The sequence below is a fragment of the Gekko japonicus genome, unplaced genomic scaffold (assembly GCF_001447785.1).
Source record: "Gekko japonicus isolate JY-2015 unplaced genomic scaffold, Gekko_japonicus_V1.1 scaffold443, whole genome shotgun sequence".
Lineage (NCBI taxonomy): Eukaryota > Metazoa > Chordata > Lepidosauria > Squamata > Gekkonidae > Gekko > Gekko japonicus.
The window spans coordinates 372,525-393,230 of NW_015172565.1; the positions used below are offsets into that span (position 1 = coordinate 372,525).

Below are 20,706 nucleotides of genomic sequence, written 5' to 3' on the forward strand. Positions count from 1 at the left end.
ACCAACATTGTTATGGATGCAGAACTGTGTATTTGAGAATGGACACTGCTGTTGATATATTTATTCTTATGACTTGCTAATTGTTTTTGAGTTGCTGCTGTGCATAGGATTTCTAGCTTTCATCAGTGCAAGCAGCAGCACCGTGATGTCGGAATGACCATCCAATGTATTTTTCCAGCTTCCTCGTTTAGAACAGAAAACTAGTTAGGGGGATGTTATTGAAGTATCAAATTATGGCTGAACTAGAAAAGTGAACAAGGATAAGTGGTTTGCCCTTTCGAGTTCCCTGGAAGGCCAGATACTGAAGCTGAACCTCAAATACTTTGGCCACCAAATGAGAAGGGAGCACTCACTGGAGAAGACCCTGATGCTGGAAAGACTAAAGGTAAAAGAAGAAGAAGGGGACGGCAAAGGATGAGATGGTTAGACAGTGTTATCGAGGCAACGGACATGAAATTAAGCAAACCCCGGAGCACAACGGAAGACAGGAGGGCCTCCTGTGATGTGGTCCATGGGGTCAAGAAGAGTCAGACTCGACTGTGCGACTGAACAACAACAAAATAAAGAGTCAGTGTGGTATAGCAGTTAGACCAAGATCTGGGAGATCCAGGTTTGAATCCCAGCCACTCACATATTCTCAGCCTAACCTGCCTTACAGGGTTGTTGTGAGGAAACATGAAGACGAAGCAATGTGGTAAAGCCACTTTCGGTCCCCATTGGGGAGAAAAATGGGATACAAATGAAGTGAATAAATAACTACATAAATCCAAAAGGCAACTAAACGCACAAGCATTAAGTTTAAAAGTGATTAAATAAATAAATAAAACCGGACCTCTAAACAATAACAAACACCGAGAAGAAAAATTACTGCCAAGTGGTATCACTACAAATACAGCCAGTCTTTTCCTTAAAAAACCGAAATATTTCAATATTACACTGAATATAATTTTGGGTTTCAAAGCGGGGACTCGCGGAAGGGTACTGAGGACCAGCGTTATCTTACAGGCTCCAGAATGTAGAACGAGCCAAAGCTCCTGAAGCGGTATCGCATTCTGCCCATTCGATTTCTCACGCCCCTCTTCCCTTGCAGTCCTTGACTCCAGCGGAATTTATTGCATCCATTCGATAAGGAAGAAATACTCCAGGAATACGCCACAGAATGTGGCTTCGGGATAGTCCAACCTAAAGAGGCGACCGGGAAGTCTTGAAGGCTCCATCGAGCTAGGTCAGCCCTTTAGTTCCTTTGGAGTACACGAGAACAAGCGCATACCCTACTTCCGCAGCTTGTGAATCGTAGCGTGAAGAAGCTGCTGAGCCTGTTGAACCTCTGAATTGACAAGCATGCTCACCGGCTAGCCACTCCGCCGCCGGTAAACCACGGTCCTTCCCACCCCAAGACTACAATTCCCATCATGCTCTCCCCACTGTCGCGTCCGACCTTTTCTTTCCGCCCACCCGCCTGCCCATCCGTCGGCTCGTGCGCATGCGCGTTGGAAGCAGCGTCCGGGGCAGGCAGGCAGTCTCTCCCTAATGTAAGATGGTGGCCGGTCTGGCAGCGGAGCGCGCAGAGCCTGAAGATTACCCGTCTCTCACATAAAGGTCGTCGGTGGAGCTCCCCCCAGTCCCTTTCCCGCTGCCACGGAAGAGAGAGAGGGCGAGAAGAAGAGCGAGCCCTAGAGAGCCCCGCCGCCCCCGCCGCCAGACAGCCGGTCGCCGTGGAGCAGAGACGACGAGGCGGGTGAGTGAGAAGCAGCAGCCATCGCAGGGGCTGGGGGAGCCGGGTCTGCCTGGTTACGAGAGAGCGGAGGCCTCGTGGGGAGCCTGCAGGCCTCGGGCCCCCCTTCCTCCGCCGGCTGCTTCAGCCCTTCAGTGGGCACTGGGGCTCCCTTTGCCTGGAGGAGCGGAAGGAAGGAAGGGAATCGGGCGAGCCCAGGGCGGCTCCTCTGCCCGCAGTCAGGGCCCACCAGCCCTTCCGAAGGGGCTTCCTGCACTCGGTGGTCTGGGTCGGGGGACTGGTGTGGGGACGGAGTCTGCGTGGGATCCCGAGGCTATGCTGAGATTTCTCAGGATGGGGGGCCTGGCAGTAAACAGGAGCGGAGGGCTCTGGTCCAGGAGCTTCGCATCCCCCTCGCGAGTGGCGTGTGTGTCTGTGGAGTAGGTGAGAGGCAGCCGAAGCTGTTGCTGGAGGCTACGCGTCTTTCGTGGATTTTTCGTAAGGGTTGGCTGGAAATGTTTCTCTTTTTCCCTCCGCACGCTGAAGCAGGCGGAAAAAAACCCCAGGCTTGTTAAGATCAGCACGTGTATTGGTGGGTGGCGATTAACTGTATGAGTGTTTCCTTTGCAGTTATTCTTGGTAGGCCCTTTGACTTTTCCTGGGATTCTTTCACTTCATGTATGCTTTCCTGCCTTTAAAATAGATATCTTTGTTTTTTGGAATGCAGGGGTTCAGCTACAGAATTTTGCTCCTATTGAATGTCATCAGTTCTTTCCCTTTTAACATGCAAATACAATTGCTCGTACTGTCCACCTTTTTTGTTTTAAGGGTTTTATGGTTTTCTTAGCATATCTATTTATAATGATACAGGTTTTTCAGGAGAGAGAGTAATTCCAGGGAAGGATACATCCTGTGTCTGATGTAAGCTAGAAAAATACTGAAGCTAGTAAGTGGTGCCTGAAAGCTATCTTGTATGTGCTTGGTATACTGACTCTATGCCTCTTACTGCTGAGCATGGAATTCAGCTCTGTTGAAATCTTGATCACTCCAAAATGTTACTTGTGTCCTCAGATTATATGGACTTTAGTAGGAATGGTCATATGCTTGTTGTAGTTGTGCTTCTGTATTTACTTTAACAAAAATCAGTTGATTTTAACTGAATTCTTGGTACCCTCATTAACATTACCTTGGTTATAGATATAATGAAAGCAAATTGGAATACTGAAATTATATTTTAATACAACAAAGTTTGAGTCCAGTGGTACCTTTAAGACCAACAAAGTTTTATTCAACGTATAAGCTTTCATGTGCACACACACTTATTCAGATACATTGAAATTGAAGTTATCAGTCCATAAATATAGATAGAGGGTGAACAGCAAATTAGCACAAGCATATTAAATGGTATTTAACAGATGCAAGGACCAAACTGGAATTGCAAACTTGGTTTTTTATGGTCACCATTTGTTTAGGTTTAATTCCAGGGAAAACATAGAGGAAAAAAGAAATATATCCAAATTGGAGATAGATTGGTAGATGTATCCTTCTTAATTGTGGAATGCTGAGAGTAAATTACTGAGACCCTGTTGTTACACTCCATCTGTTTCCTCTCAAACATGGAGGTAATTTTACAGCATCCTTTTATTTGAGGTGGGGTGATTGGCTGTGCAGTGTATATCTCCTGTCCATAGACCAGAGAAATAGATTCGAATCTACCATTCTATTGTTCATTACATTACAATTACTATTGTAATCTACTATTCCAAATAAAATAAAACAAAGGATGTATAGCCTTTCTTGGTGAGAATGCAGATGTAAAGACTGAATGAGGGTAGCATATGTGGTGAGATAAGAAACCAATATCCCTGTTAAGTCCTGGGGATTTTAACACAATTATTGTTAAATACTTTCTTGAAAATGTAATTTATGAAAGGAGTAATAAAATGAGCTGTAAAATGTTTGATGGATATAGGTACACCGTAGCTTGCAGTTGACAGAGTTTTTGGGAGTTACCTGTTTCAAAAGCTGCTTAATGTAATGGAGTATTCAAATGCACTATACCTTACAGGTTTCATTATTCTGTTGATTTTCATCCCACAAACACAGATAATACATGTATCTCTTTAGAAACACTTGCCAGTTAGACTTGGCAGAAATACAAGCAAAGTTTGTTCTGAGAGAGAATGAATGAATGGTCTTTGTGTGGTATGGGGGCACAAAGACTGGAAAGGCCTTCATAACTTTGAGTATTGTTTTATTCTTGGCTACTTTTAGAGAAAATGTGAAGCATTAAATGCTTGTGTGCTCCATTTTTTTCCATTTTGTATCTATGAGGTCTTCAGTCTTACAAGCATCTTTAGAGTCCATTCAGTTTATATTAGCCTAAAACTAAAATACAATTTATGGTTTTAGTGTGCGGAATAAATTTGTACACTACTTCTCCGTTAACCTGATATAACATTTTTCGTCTGTCTAATACTAGTGCATTCTTTTTGATGATCCTTTTTAAGGTTAATGGCTGTTTACTTGAGGACTTATTTTAAAGCATGTGATTCCACCAGGCAGGATGTGTCTGAATTATATATACTGGGATTTTATATATTTATGTTGCAAGTTGTACAGCAGGTGAGTAGCAGTACAGAACAATACAGACAATAAGAAATTGCTGTTCAAAGTTATTTTTTGGGGGGTGCATCTTCTTACTCAAATGTAGATTGACTGTCTTAAATATGCCATTTTATTTTTATTTGAAAGTATGCAGCATCCTGTTAGAATGGAACCAGTTGCTTACATGGCAAAATAACATTTGGGAGATGTATCATTTTTTCAGAATATATATTTGCTCTCCAGTCTATACATCTTTCTTGCTGTCTCTCACCTGAATGTTTCTTCAACTAGAAAAGGCTGGAAAGGGAGGCTTGCAGAAAATACTAGTGTCTTCTTTATTCCTGCACAATAGAATACCCCCAAAGTCAGCACTATGCAGCTCTTCCACTTCTCCTGGATTTTTAATCAGTACAGCCCTAGAAGAATGCTTGAGTTCTAAGCAGCCTTTTCTTTCTGTACCCATGAAGTCTTCTCAAAGAATGATGTGTTATGTTAATTATGTGTTTTGGTTAGTGGGAGAACTGAAGCATAATTGCAATTTGAAGAAGTATTAGAACCTCAAAGCAAGCAATCCAGACTTTCTCCCTCTTGTAGAACAGCAGCGAAATAGGAAGAGAATCCTTTCCCTGTCACAGGAAGTGTCATCATATATAATACAGTGAGATGCCCATTATGGAATTGATGCTGAAGATGAATTATTTATTCATCATTCACTTACAGATCTAGAACATGTCTGTTTCCAAGAAAGAGGAGAGAAACACTTGCAGAAAACAGTAGAGTGTGTTCTAGGTAATCCTCCTCAGAATACGCAACCCTAAAATTATAAATCAGGAGAGGGATGAAATTCCCATGCTGCTTGCTTAGAAGTAATAATTGTCCTTAAACCACTCAACCATATGGCTTGCATACGTGGTACTTACTCAGAATGCTGTTGGAGTTTTGCAATACTAGAAATATTTCACCAGTTCTAGGAATGTAAGAGTTAGAAGGTACTACATGACTTCTCAAATATTCTTCTAGATAGAACTTGTATGTTAGGAGCATGCAGTCCGTTTACCAGATGCTTACATCTGATCCAGCATAATCTCCAGTCTCAAACTGGGCTGTGCCTCTCATACTTTTGTCTCCAGTGTGAATGGTACGGGATTTTAAAATTCTTAATCACCTCAGCTGCATGTTTCTGGGGACAGTGTATAATAGGAGAACCCTACCAAAGCTTCTTGTTGCATGCGTCTTTTACATGTCTTAAAGAACCATTTTCCTGTGACATGGCTTTAGTGAAAGCAAGGGAGCCAGTTTGGTGTAGTGGTTAAGAGCAGCGGACTCTAATCTGGAGAACCGGGTTTGATTTCCTGCTCCTTTTCATGAAGCCAGCTGGGTGACCTTGGGTCAGTCACAGCTTTTTCAGAGCTCTCTCAGCCCCTAAAAACAAGTCTAGCTCACCACTAGCATAATGCTAAGAGCTAGAACTTGTGGCTGCCAGAAAATCTTTGGATCTCCTGGCTGTTCTAGGCACAGTGCCATATCATAGAAGCATAGAGTTGTATGGGACCTCCAGGGTCATCTAGTCCAAACCCCTGCACAGTGCAGGATATTCACAAATAGCTCCCCCTCCACACCCGCAGTGACTGCTGTTCCACGCCCAGAAGATGACAAAAAACCTCCAGGATCCCTGGCCAAACTGGCCTAGAGAAAAATTGCTTCCTGGCCCTGGAGTGATGATCAGCATTTTCCTGGGCATGTAAGAAAGGGCCACAAGCACTGATGCAACCCTTCCTGCCCTCCCTCTCATGAACTGCCTAAGTCCACACAATCAGCATTGCTGTCAGATGGCCATCTAGCCTCTGTTTGAAAACCTCCAAAGAAGGGGAGCCCACCACCTCCCGCGGAAGCCTGTTCCACTGAGGAACTGCTCTGTCAGGAAGTTCATTCTAATGTTTAGCTGAAAACTCTTCTGATGTAATTTCAACCCATTGGTTCTGGTCTGACCTTCTGGGGCAAATGAAAACAACTCCATACCATCCTCTATATGACAGCCCTTCAAGTACTTGAAAATGGTTATCATATGATAATTAATTAATTAGTTAAAGCAATTCTTTGTAAATTCACACATGAAATATGTAATTGAGAAGATTATACTTAAAATACTGCGGTGTCAGTGTGATATGTTCATGCCCTTGAAATGTAGTGTTACATGCATAGGTATGCAGGTAATTAAGACCTTGTTTCTGATTCTTTTTTTACGTCTCTGGATGATTTTCATCTCTTTTTGTTTGTTTACTTCATTTATAGCCTACTTTCTCATTGGGACTCAAGACAAATTACATGAGCCACATCTCAGAGGTAGAGAACATAGTATCCAACAACCTATTTCTGCTTTGCCAAGCAGCAACAGAATAAATGTGTTTGCATACTAGTAGTAATTTATAAATTAATAATAGAGTTAAATGGTGCATTTTCAAAGTGGGATGTGGTAGGCACTTCCAATGGCACACGGATCGTGCCATGGCGATACTATCACTTGCACAATAGCCCTTGCGTTAGTGGAACACTACTTGTTTGGAGATGAATTCTGCTGACACATGAACACATGGAGCTGCCTTATACTGAATCAGACCCTTGATCCATCAAGGTCAATATTGTCTACTCAGATGGGCAGTGGCTCTCTGGGGTCTCAGGCTGAGGTCTTTCACATCACCTCCTACCCAATCCTTTCAACTGGAGATGCCAGGAATTGAACCTGGGACCTTCTGCATGCCAAGCAGATGCTCTGCCACTGAGCCACAGCCCCTCCATTTCTTTGGATGTACACCAGCGTCTCCCAATTAAAAAGAACTGAAATAGTCAGACTTGGAAATATTTTCATCTGATACCTTGGAGAGGGTATGTAACCAATGGTCAAACTTGGTATAAGGCAGTTTCATTAAATGCTTTGACATCTTTGGGTTTAAAATATTACCCTTAATGGTTTGATGCTAAGGATGGCAGGTGCTTACTAACTGTTATAAGTTGTGGTATTTTGGATTTTCTATTGGTAGAGCGTCTTAGGTGGCAGATAGTATTTGGAAGGATTAAATGTAGGCTTGAATACAATTTTCCCCCTGTATAGTTTAGTAGAAGGCTCCTCATCTTGAGAATTGGGGATACTGAATGTAAAAAAAATGTTTATATGTTTAAGATGTAATGGTGAAAGAAAAACATTGATTTGACTTGGGAATCAGCGCCTGCTTGATGATTTAATAGAGTTACCTGTTCTTGTTACAAAACTTGTATCAGTAGGTAGGCTCTTGTCGACATACATGTCTCTAAAAAAACCCCCAAAGGCACTGTTCTCTAACTTACTCTCATTACAAGGTATGCCTTAATTCTGCCTGGCATTAAAATGTTTTTAGAAGGCCATCCATGAGGAGTGAGCTTTGCACTAAAACCGCACTAAAGCAAGCAAGTTGATTATCTGTTGAGTTAAGATGCATGATGGGATCCCCAGACAGTAAGTAGTGAGTCTGCCTTTTTGAACACTGGCAGTTTTCAGTCAGTTTATATTTATTAACTAAGCTTAGTTAGTAGACTAGTTTTTCTTCTCCTGGCAGCTTTCCTGACTGCCAGAGCCACATTTTCCGTTTAGTGTATGAGCTTAAGTGGGGGGGGGGGGGGTGAATTTTTTTTTTTGCTGTACCCTGTCCATGGTACTGCAGCTAAGGTGACTTGTTTCCATTCCAGTAAACAGCTGTTAGCAAACCTCTGCCATCTGTATTTGGTTTATTGGATTAATGTAGGAACAGCTATTATACAGCTTGAGTATTTTATTGGAATATATTATGTATCAGTGGTAATAGTGAGTGATGGGCTGTAGAAAGTAAACATAAGGCACTCCTAGCAAAGCTTGAGGAAATGCCAGGAAGTGTATTCCTTGATATAATTTCTGTTCAGTTTGTTTTCCTACCTGTAGTAATCTTCATGAAGGGGGGGCACACACATGAACTAATCTAATCAGTCTTCATAAAGATCTCTTAGGAAAACATCCACCTGGTTATGTTGGCATTCCAGTATGACTATAGTATGATTGCCACCTATCTGCCGGTGTGTGGTGTTGCATTTATTCTCAATTTGACCTAATGTTGTAGTTACAGATTTAGTTTGTAGCAGTAAGAGAATGTTCATAATTGACTCTCCTGTACGAGACCATAAATCTGAGTGATCAAAAGCAGCTGAAGATATTTTGCTGTCAGCTGAAAGTCAAGATAACTAAAGAGTTTTGACCAATTTACAGGTTGGCAAGTCCAAATAATAGAATTACTAAGCTGGTTAAAAGTGCTAGGTATTAAATTTAAAGACATTTATCTGCTTGGGAACAGGGTTTCTAAAGGACAGCCTTCTCCCATAGACACCTGCCCATCAGTTAAGATTTTTGGCTGAGGCCCTGCTTTGTCTCCCTCCATTATGGATATAAGAAGAACAAAAAGAAAAGAAAAGGCCTCTTTAGTTGTGGCACCCCAATTATGGAATGCTCTCCTCTCATCTATGTGGGGCCTAGCAAAATGAAGACTTATTTGTTTATCTAGCCTCTTTGAGTTTTTATTTTGGTTTTGTTTCTTCTCTTTTTGTAAATCATCTTAAGAGCTTGAATTGGCTGTTTGGGATAGAAATTGCATAGAGGCTATCTAGTTGGATGTCATGTGTTGGGACAGGCTTCTTTTATATTCAGAACAAATTAACCTCTATTATGTGTTTTGTGAGTGGCTTTATTTAGGCAGTTAATTGGGCCATTTTTCCATTTGCCTAATCCATGGAGTTGATTTGTATACTTTTTGCTCCACCTGTTTTGTGTATGCAGTGCATTTTCCTAATAGAAATGTCTGCCTTAACATGTGTATACAAATATATACTAGTCCAGTGGTTCCCTTTTTTTCCAAGTATGAAGACCCCTTTTTAATGTCCAAAAAATGTGCAACCCCCCACGCAATATTAATTGTAAGAGTATTAGCCTTAGGAAAAAATACATAATGGCAGAAAGCTACGATGCATTCCCTAACTCTTATAAATGAATCACAACAGCATCTACATACATTAAAAAAATAGTGATACATATAAGTGCAAGACATATTAAGGTACATTCCAGGTGTCTATAACAAAGTGTTTCTTGTTATAACTACTGCCTGTCAGGATCGACAGTACAGTCCAATGACCTGATGCAGTATGAGAAAGCTTTGTATATTTGTATAGCTTTCAGTTACTGTTTTGCTGCCTGGAATGACCCCTTTGATAAGTTATCAGTTAGTCTACATTCATGGGTAGTCACTTGGCTATCCAATTAACTTTCAATCCTTGACAGAACAATTGGTGTATGCTTATTTATTTTGATTTTAACCCTGCTTTTTGGTGGTAGATTGGCTCCCAGAGGAGCTCAAATATACCAGAATCTAACACAAATAATGACTAATGTGTAACAGAAAATGTCCCTTGTGGAGAAAATTCTCAATTGTGCTGGATCCAGGCATGATCAAGGGATGATCCCTGTTTAGGCAGTGAGCGCATTTATGCTCGCCTGCAGAGACAAATGGACCCTGATTGGCTTCAGGCTGCTTTGCAGGATTCAGTGTCCCCTGGTGACTCGTTAGATGTGCTGGTGGAGGACTGGCACTCTTGGCTCTCCGAAGCCATCAAGACTATTGTCCCCTGGCCCTGGTGCCCTCTCTACCCTCGGACCAAAGCTGCCCTGTGGTATACCCTGGAGCTGCGGAGGATGAAGCGAGAGCTGAGACAGCCTGAGCGAGTGTGGTGGCATGCTTGTGACGAACATAAGAACATAAGAGACGCCAATGTTGGATCAGGCCAAAGGCCCATCCAGTCCAACACTCTGTGTCACACAGTGGCCAGAAATACCAGTGCCATCAGGAGGTCCACCAGTGGGGCCAGGACATTAGAAGCCCTCCCACTGTTGACCCCCCCCCAAGCACCAAGAAGACAGAGCATCACTTGCCCCAGAGCCCCTAGCTATACCTTGTGGCTAATAGCCACTGATGGACCTCTGCTCCATATGCTTACCTAATTCCCTTTTGAAGCCGTCCATGCTTGTAGCACCCACCACTTCCTGTGGCAGTGAATTCCATGTGTTAATCACTCTTTGGGTGAAGAAGTACTTCCTTTTATCCGTTCTAACCCGACCGCTCTGCAGTTTCATGGAGTGCCCACGAGTTCTTGTATTGTGAGAAAGGGAGAAAAGTACCTCTTTCTCTACCTGCTCTTTCCCATGCATAATCTTATAAACCTCGATCATGTCACCCCTCAGTCGTCTTTTCTCCAAGCTAAAGAGCCCTAAGCGCTTTAACCTTTCCTCATAGGGAAAGTGTTCCAACCCTTTTATCATTCGAGTTGCCCTTTTCTGCACTTTTTCCAAAGCTATAATATCCTTTTTAAGGTGTGGTGCCCAGAACTGCACACAGTATTCCAAATGAGGTCTCACCATTGATTTATATAGGGGCATTATTATATTGGCTGATCTGTTTTCAATACCCTTCCTAATAATCCCCAGCATAGCATTGGCCTTCTTTATTGCAGTCACACACTGTCTCGACATTTTCAGTGAGTTATCCACTACAACTCCAAGATCTCTCTCTTGCTCAGTCTCTGCCAGTTCAGACCCCATCAATGTGTATTTATATTTAGGATTTTTGGCTCCAATGTGCATCACCTTGCACTTGGCCACATTGAACCCCATTTGCCATGTTGACGCCCACTCGCCCATCCTTGACAGATCCCCTTGGAGTGCCTCACAATCCTCACTGGTTTTCACCACCCTGAACAACTTTGTATCATCCGCAAATTTAGCCACTTCACTGCTTACTCCCATCTCCAAATCATTAATGAACAAGTTAAAAAGCAGTGGACCAAGTACTGATCCCTGCGGTACCCCACTGCTTACCACCCTCCACTGAGAAAATTGCCCACCTACACTCACTCTCTGTTTTCTATGAACTAGCCAGTTTTTGATCCATAAAAGGACTTGTCCTTCTATCCCATGATTTTTGAGCTTACTTAGGAGCCTTTGATGAGGAACTTTATCAAAAGCTTTCTGGAAGTCAAGGTAAATAATATCTATTGGATCCCCCTTGTCCACATGTTTGTTCACCCCCTCAAAGAACACTAACAGGTTAGTGAGACAAGATCTTCCCTTACAGAAACCGTGCTGAGTCTGCCTCAATAGGTTTTGTTCATCTATGTGCCTACTAATTCTTTCCTTAATAATGGTTTCCACCAATTTACCCGGTATCGACGTCAGACTGACTGGCCTGTAATTTCCCGGATCTCCTCTGGAACCCTTTTTAAAGATGGGAGTGACATTAGCTACCTTCCAATCCTCAGGAATGGAGGCAGATTTTAAGGAAAGATTACATATCTTTGTCAGGAGATCTACAAGTTCACATTTGAGTTCTTTCAGAACTCTCGGATGTATGCCATCTGGGCCTGGTGATTTTTCAGTTTTTAAGTTGTCTATCAGTTTTAGGACCTCCTCTCTCATCACCTCAATCTGACTCAGGTCTTCCAACACCCCTCCTGAAATCAGTGGTTCTGGAGTGGGCAAGCACTTCTCATCTTCCACAGTGAAGACGGAGGCAAAAAATGCATTTAGCTTCTCAGCCATTTCCCTATCATCCTTCAATACTCCTTTTACCCCTTGGTCGTCCAAGGGCCCCACTGCCTCCCTGGCTGGTTTCCTGTTTCTAATGTATTTGAAGAAAGTTTTATTGTTGGTTTTTACGTTTTTTGCTATATGCTCCTCATATTCCCTTTTTGCCTGCCTGACCTCAGACTTGCATTTTATTTGCCATAGCCTGTGTTCCGTTTTATCAGCCTCACTGTGACTAGCTTTCCACTGCTTAAAGGAATTCTTTTTACTTTTTACAGCTTCCATTACTCTGTTTGTTAACCATGCAGGCTTTTTCCTATACCTTTTTGTGCCTTTCCTAACCTGCGGAATATATATTTTTTGAGCTTCTAGGATCGTAGTTTTAAACAGTTTCCAAGCTTCCCCAATTGTTTTGACCCTTTCTACTTTTCCTTTCAGTTTCCTCCCCACGTGTCCCCTCATATCAGAGAAATTACCCCTTTTAAAGTTAAAAATGGTTGTGTGAGTCTTTTTGGCCAATTCTCTATTTGTACAAATGATGAACTCAACAACATTATGATCACGAAGTGGCAAGAACATCTTATTAGTTGTTTATGAAGGCCTGTAAGATGGCACTGAAGTCTGCAAAGAGAGAGTTCTATGCGGCCTCTATTGCATCAGCAAAATCACACACAGCCCAGTTATTTATAACTATTCGGTCATCAAATTCGTTGCCACAAGATAAACTAAATGCTAGGGAATTGGACATAGGCTGTGAGGCTTTTGCAATGTATTTTGCTGATAGTCTTGTGACTCCCCCAGGACCTCCCGACCACTATTGATAGGGTAAAGGAGCTGGAAACCCTTTATCTGCCTTCAGGTCCTATATTGGACCATTTCAGCCGGCTATCTGAGGAGGGTGTCGACAGGGTCCTGGCAGCTGCAAGGCCAGCCACTTGCTGCCTTGACCCGTGTTCATCCTGGCTGGTCAAGGCCTGCAGGGATTATATTTGGGTCTCCCTGGGAGACATTATCAATTTGTCCCTTTCATCTGGGACCTTCCCAGTGGAGATTAAGGAGACAGTGGTTCGCCGGCTCTTAAAGAAACCAACTCTGGACCCAGTGGTCCTGGCCTACTACAGCCCAGTTTCAAATCTACCATTTCTGAGTAAGGTAGTTGAGAGAGAGGTGTCTGAACAGCTCCAGGTCTTCTTGGGTGATGCATCTGTCCTTGACCTCTTCAAGTCCAGTTTCCATCCTGGTCATGGGACGGAGATGGCACTGGTTGCCCTTACAGATGTTCTCCGGAGGCATCTGGATTGGGATGGGTCAGTGCAGCTGTTACTGTTAGATCTTATGGCGGCATTCGACACAGTTGACTATGATCTTATGACCCATTGCCTCGCCGACATTGGGGTTCAGGAAACTGCGTTTTAATGGTTTTCCTCCTTTCTCTGTGGTTGGGGACAGAAGATGGCACTCAGCGAGACGGTCTCCCCGCGGTACCTACTTGAGTGTGGTGTGCTGCAGGGGGCGATCCTCTTGCCAGTGTTCTTTAACATCTACATGTGCCCCCTCACCAGGTTGGTCTAGGGGTTTGGGTTGGGGTGTCACCAATATGCAGATAACACCCAACTCTGTTATTGGATAGCTGCCCAGACTCCACCCCAGAGACTCTGACCAGGGCATCGGAGGCCATAGCTGGTTGGTTGCAGCAGAGCCAGTTGAAACTCAATCCAATGAAGACAGAGGTCCTATCCCTGGGTGATTCTGGATGCCTCACTTTCTATGGAGGCCCAGGTCACCACAGTTGCCAGGTCTGCCATTTTATCTCTGACAGATCAGGCAATTGCCCCCCTACCTTGCCCCCAAGACTTGGCTACTGTGACCCATCCAATGGTCACTTCCAGGCTTTTTTTTTTTGCCCCCCCCCCCCGAGGGGATTTTTTATTCCATTTTATATATAGACTACAAACTACAATTGAAAAAGGGGGGGGTTTACTACATTTAGGGAGAAAGTAAAGATAACCACTTCTGACTAAAAACCCAAGAGAGGAGATCTTCAAAATAGCTTATATACCGTATATACTCGAGTATAAGCCGACCCGAGTATAAGCCGAGACTCCTAATTTTACCACAAAAAACTGGGGAAAAGTATTGACTCGAGTATAAGCCTAGGGTGGGAAATGCGAAATCGGATCGGATGCGAAATCGGATCGGATGGAAACACTCCCTGGCCGTCGGCCTGACATATTCCTGGGTGCTGCTGCTGGGGCTTTGGCAGCGGCCGCCTTTCCCCACGCGGCGGCAGAGGAGAAGAGGGTGGGAGGAGGGATGTGCGCGTGCGCCGAAGCTCTCCGGGGCCAAGGAATTCTAACCGCCCCGCCCGGAACAGCCAGTCCCGATTCAAGAGGCGGGGAGAAGAAGGGCGGGCGGGGGCTTGGCGCAGAGGGAGCTCCTGCGAGTGGCATTGGAGCCCTCCCCTCCCCGCTCGCATCCTCTTTCCGCTCCGAAGAAGGGCAGGGGCTAGAAGAAGTTGAGCGCTAGGAGAGCAGAGCGGCTGCTTTCTGTCTGCAGAGCGGTGGCACCGCGCAAGAACACAGGGGCACCGTGACGAGGAGGAGGAGAAGGAAGAGGAGTCCACCCCCATGGCGCCCTCTACCTCCTCGCCGCCTTCCTCTCCCCTCCCTCCCCTGCTTCCCTCCCTCGCTGGAGAGAGAGAGAGCGCGCGAGAGGGGTGGGCGGGAAGAGACCCTCCCCACCGCCTTTCTTTTCTTTCTTCCGCGGCGGCATTTTCTGGGGTCATTTTTTTTCTCACTCGAGTATAAGCCGAGGGGGTGCTTTTTCAGCACAAAAAATGTGCTGAAAAAGTCGGCTTATACTCGAGTATATACGGTACTATACCATCCCTTTAAACGCTACATTTTATTAACTTAGTCAGTCATGCTTTTATAACTTTTAAGTCTTAAATTTAACTGTTAGCGAAGGTTCCCTCAGCATCTCCATGTTAAAATATCTTATTTATCAGAGTTCCATTCAGAGTCTTTCAACCCTCATTTCTTCTTGTCTTGTCTCTTCCGCAATTTATAAGGACTTTTAGGAGCCGCTGCACCCTTCTCCGACAGAGAGTCCTCTCCAGAGGACCCCGAGTCCAGCTCGCCACTGGACTTACTGTCCTTTTCTTCTTTATCCACCTCCTCTGGCTCTCCCCTCTGGGTTCTCAAAAAGCCTCGTGCTTTTGAAACAGAGTCAATCTTTTCCATTTTTTCCTGGAGTTTACAGGTCACACCCTCTGAGTATAACTACCTATAGCCGATTGAGTTAGTTTGAAGAAAAAGGATTAAATCTTTATATTTCTTTCTCCACTGTCTTATTTCAAATGGAATATCTTTCAGGATCCAAATAGACTTGTCCTCAATTCTCAAAGGTGTCCCCGCCGTCGCTCTCAGGATACAATCACGTGTCTCTTTGAGAATCTCACCACAATTTCCCCAGGCAGATTCTTCTTCTTTATGTATATGGAATAGGACCTATAGACCACATCCATTTCGCTCCTAAGATAGTCCGCCATTAAATCTGTCACTGGGGCCAATGCTTCGTTCATCATATGCTTCAGATTCTCTCCTTTGCTCTCTGGGACACCCTGGAAGCAAAGAACCAGATTTGCTTTTTCCATTTGCATTTGTAAGAGCTGTTCTTCTGTTGAGTTTTGCTTCTTTTCCAATTTATACACCTTTTCTTCACCTTTTGTGTGGTGGCATCAACCTCTTTCACTCTCTCTGCTGTTTGGTCCAGGATTTTAAGTGTATCGTTGAGTTGTATCTGCTGGGTAGATATGCATTGATTCATTTTTGACAGCTGCTCTTGAAGATTGGTCATCTGCTCCAGCAGGGGGCACAGGGACTCTGCCATCGTTTTAGCCAACTCGGTGGTTCCTTCCGGTCTTGGACTCTCAACTCCTTTAGTTTTTGAAAGCTTCTCCTTCTCCGTCCTCTTCCCCGCCATCTTTTTCAATTGTTTACTTTCGCCCAAGTTTTAAAAGTCTCTGAATTTGCCCTCAACCGCTTGTACGTGCCTTGGTAAGTCTTTCCAGCAGTTTTGCTGCTTTGCTTCTGCTCCCCCCCCCCGATCTCACTTAAAGTTTATGCACTTGGGAGGGGCCCCTCCCCCACTCGCTTTGCCCTCTAGTCCGTGGGGGTTTGGGGGAGCTTTCTTTTTAGTTTAATAAATCGCTTCCATCCAACTCACGTTCATTTATTGGCCATCCAACCTCTTTTACTTTCATTTTCCACCACTCAATCTCCTGCGCTTGTCCCGCCCAGTGCCACTAATTCCAAACGGACACAGACAGAGGGACCATGAGGACGGAGAAGCGCCTCGATTCCCCAGCATCGTGCTCCCCCCCCCCCGATCTCGTTTAAAGTTTATGCGCCTGGTAGGGGCCCCTCCCCCACTTCCTTTGCCCTCTAGTCCGAGGGGTTTTGGGGGAGCTTTCTTTTTAGTTTAGCAAATCGCTTCCATCCGACTCATGTTCGTTATCGGCCAGCCGGCCTCTTTTACTTTCATTTTCCACTGCTTGATCTCCTGTGCTTGTCCCGGCCAGCGTCACTAATTCCAAACGGACACAGACGGAGGGACCATAAGGACAGAGAAGCGCCTCGATTCCCCAGCATCGTGCTGGGGAAGAGGCAACCTCTCAGGAATCCCTTGGCCAGGAGGCTTTCGCCAGTCTCCTGGGGGGAGTGCGATACATGCCCCCCCCTTTCTGCCTGCACGCAGTTTCACCCCCGGGAGGTCCGGGAGGTGCGACTGCTCAGCGCGCCGCCATCCACCGGAAGTGTCACTTCCAGGTTTGATTACTGTAACTCACTTTATGCGGGCTTGCCCTTGAGACTGATCCAGAAACTCCAAGTAGTCCAGAATGCGGCGATGCACCTGCTGACGGCATTGCCTGTGTGGGCATGCATTTGGCTGGTATTGTGCTGTTTGCACTGGCTACCGATTGAGTACTGGATCCATGTTGGTATTAACCTTCAAAGCCTTGCACAGCCGGGACCAACATATCTGAAGGACCGCCTCTTCCCATATGTGTCCTTGCGCTCACAGGATCAACATCTACTGGTTATCCCTGGCCCAAAAGATGTCTGCTTAGCCTCTACCAGGGCCAGGACTTTCTCCACCCTGGCTCCAACCTGGTGGAATCAGCTCCCACTGGAGATCAGGGCCCTGCGGGACCGTCTATAGTTCTGCAGCACCTGCATAATGAAGCTGTTCTGCCAGGCCTTCTGTTGAGGTAACGGGTGTCTATCTTTGTTGGCCTCGCTGCTCTGGCTCCTAATCTGCTGAAAGGGCCCATTTGATTCCACCTGTGGCTCTAAGAGATATGAAACTCTTACTACTTGTATGAATTTGTATTATTTATTGTCTTAACTGATTTTAATGTGATTTTATTGTAATGAGTCTTGGACTTGGCTTCTTGTGATCCGTCCTGAGCCCGTTTTGGGGAGAGTAGAAGAACAATCTCAAAAATAAAATGAAAACATTTTTTTAAATGTCCGGTTGTTCTCCCCCTCCCCCCTCCAGCCTTAGAAATGACACTTCCCCTCATGATAAGCAGTTCTCCTTGCAAGTAGGCAAGAAGCTCTGACTGGGCTGGTGCACACTTGGGAGCATATGACTGAGATTGGCCCGATGCCCTTGCTTGGATGAAGGCTCAGAGCAGGCAGACACAGTTGGGGAGACATGGCCACACTGTGACAAGCAGCCAGTCTAACACAGAGGTGAGCACAGGGGTGAAGGTGAAAACTTTCTCACCCTGGATGGTGTAGTGGTTAAGTGCGTGGAGTCTAATCTGGAAGAACCGGGTTTGACTCCCCACTCCTTCACTCGCAGCTGTTGGATGACCATAGTTCTGTCAGAGCTGTTCTTGAAAAAGGGCAGTTTCTGTCAGTTCTCTCAGCCCCACCTACCTCACAGAGTGTCTGTTGTGGGGAGGGGAAGGGAAAGGAGTTTGTAAGCCACTCTGAGTGAAGGATGGGGTATAAATCCAATCTCTTCTTCTCTTCTTCTTTTGTGTACCCCCTGCAGTAACTCCACAGCCCTCCAAGGGTTCCCAGACTGTGGGCTGGGAAATACTGTACTAGTCTATCCTTATACATGGAAAACCCCTCTTCTCTGCCCTCACCTGGTGTGGATGTCAGATGCTTAAAAGTCCAGGTTTGCTAAAAATTTATACGGTGGTTAACCTGGCACCTGTGTTGTGCCCTTCATAAATAAAACTAACTTCACTATATTGGGCCCTATGTTATACATGATGCATTTTGTGTACATACAATGGAATATGTACTTTTGATTTGCCTAAGTCTGTATTGAATAATTTCTATTAATTCCTAACATTTCGCTTTCTTAGAAAAAGTGGTTTTATAACTCTTCAGAGTTTCTGGAATCTTTACGTCTCTTCATATGCACACAAACTAAGATGGCCTCAGTTCCCTTAAATTTCTTTTTTTCTGCCCTCAACCTAGGCTTCATTAATCAAGATAACATCACAAGATGAAAAAAGGAATGTGGCAGTGCGAAATGAGGGATTGTACCTTGAAGTTTGTGCACTAGATTGGGGAGGGAGGCATACCCATTCCTTAATTTGGTGTGGGAGTTAGCCTGGAGTGCTTCATGCGAAACCGTCAGTTTCTAGCTCCAAGTCTCTAGTTTACCACTGCCACAATCCCTCTCTTGTGTGTGTACATGCAAGTCTACATCATCTTGTTGCTTGAAGCCTTGGAGTGGAGCAGGGGGGATGTTTTAGTTTGTGTGAGCTAAACCTGTTGTAATGTAAGGTCCCTGGAAAATTTGAAATCAAAGGAAATCCCTTTTTCAGGGGAAGAAAGAGAAAGGGGGGGGGGGAATGTTGTGTATGTAATACTGATTCTTCAAACCTTAACCTAATTTACCATTTTAATAGCATTGGGTTGTATCCTGCTACTCTGGTAATGGCATTGTCAGCACAAGATTCATCTTGCTAACAGTGAAGTCTCTTGCATCAATGGGACCATGCCTTATGCTGTTAAAAAGTGGCACCCTTAGCTGATATAGTACTGGAAAATGAAAAACTGTATTGGGATTTAGAAACAGAAAAGCACATATACATGCTAAAATGAGTGTCGGTAAATAGAAGTGGGGAGAGGGTTGTCATAGGTGGACCATTCCTGAAGCTTCTGTTCTGGTTATCTGTCAGTGTAGCTCTCTGATGCTGGGGTTAGGAGTAGTCACCTAGGTTTCCATGCCATATATTTTATATTTTCATTTAGCCACCTTTACTGTTAAACTGCTCTGGTTCTTCAATCATGCATTAAGCATTTAGGGGTAATTTAACAGGTAATTCGTGATGGATTTTCTTCTGCAATTAATTGATAAACATAATTATATGCTTAAGTCATGTATTTCAGAAAATAATGTGTAGGGATAGCACTGCCACAGAATATTTTACTGAACATGTGGTATATGAACATTTGCCAGATCTCCTGCTTTCCTTAAAATAAAGCTAGTCTCTTTTGCTTGGGTCTGTTTACCAGTTAGGCTAGAATTGTTCTGTTGCAAAGTACATGTTTGTATAGATAAGACATGAATTGTCCGCCTGCTGATTTTTTTTGTGGACAAGATGAAATCTTATTAGTGGATCCCTTTCATACCAAAAATAGGTTAAGGCTTTCAGTTAAAGTTTTTTTAAAAAATAATTCTATATTGCAAGAGAACCTTTAATATCTACAGTGAATTTCTTGCAGATGCTTCAGTTCGCAGTAGTACTACTGAATGTGAGTGTGTGATTAGATGAGTTTTAAAGCTGTGAGATGTCTTTCAAATTTGTTTAATTTAATATCTTTCTAGCGTTTTTCAAGGTGAAGATTGAGCTTGTAGCCTCTAATCTCATCATGTGTGTCAACTAATATAGAGTGGCTGTTATACCATGGACATCTCATCGTAGAATTTATCTTGAATTATCAGCTTGTATATACTTACCTGAAAGAATATGCAGTTTCATGCATAACAACTTTCATACCTGTAAATCAGTCTGTTACTGCAGTCCAGCATAAAGGAGAATTGGTGAATATGATGCTGCTGCTGCTACTCCTAAGAGAAAGAAACCCGATGAGAGGAAACGTACCTGGGACACCTTGCTTGGGAAATAATGTTAAACATCATTAGTGTTCTGTTGCTGTGCAGATTTTCATATGGCTTTTCTAGAGCAGATGTGTGGAGGCTGTTTTACTTGAACACACATACCCTGGAGTTACATATTGTGGTTCTCATAAGGAAAAATTACCTATTGGTATGAGAAACATCTGGTGAAAGTCTTCCAGAAGTGTTCATATGGTAGGTGTATCCTCAAGGAGTAATTATAAGGTAAACAATCTGGATTCCACTGTGGTTAGTTCATGCTTTGTTACTTGTGTAAATGAATCATTAAACTCTCTATCCAGCTGGTGTATCTTCAGTATACAGACCTTTTGAAAGTGGCAGTTGTTAATTTAAGGAGCAGAAAGTTTATTTTTTTAAGTTTAAAATATTTCAAAATATCTATATACTATCTCCCAAATGTGGCCCCCATCTGTGGATACCGAAATCCATGGATTGAGGCCACATTTACACTAAATAGATTTTTCTGCAAACTTGGGTGACCCCCCCCAAGTTTGCAGAAAAATCTGAAATCTTTTTTTTAAAAAAACATTGGGGGGTTAAATCCCCCCCCAATAAATTAGGATTAAATTTGCACCTGTCTCCA

The 20,706-nt window shown here is 43.8% G+C and overlaps 1 protein-coding gene and 1 non-coding gene across 8 annotated transcripts in view; one reads left to right on the forward strand and one right to left on the reverse strand.

Moving 5' to 3' along the window:
• Window positions 1-1,502: 1,502 nt before the first annotated feature.
• Window positions 1,503-20,706, forward strand: part of CNOT4 (CCR4-NOT transcription complex subunit 4) — a 100,991-nt gene continuing 81,787 nt past the window's right edge. For all 7 annotated transcript variants that reach the window (XM_015421296.1, XM_015421301.1, XM_015421299.1 and 4 more), the window contains exon 1: window positions 1,503-1,738. The gene's annotated coding sequence lies outside the window, so the exon portion shown is untranslated. The remainder of the gene's footprint in view (window positions 1,739-20,706) is intronic.
• Window positions 7,041-7,112, reverse strand: TRNAA-GGC. Its single transcript has one exon. It is a non-coding gene; the product is annotated as a tRNA-Ala (tRNA).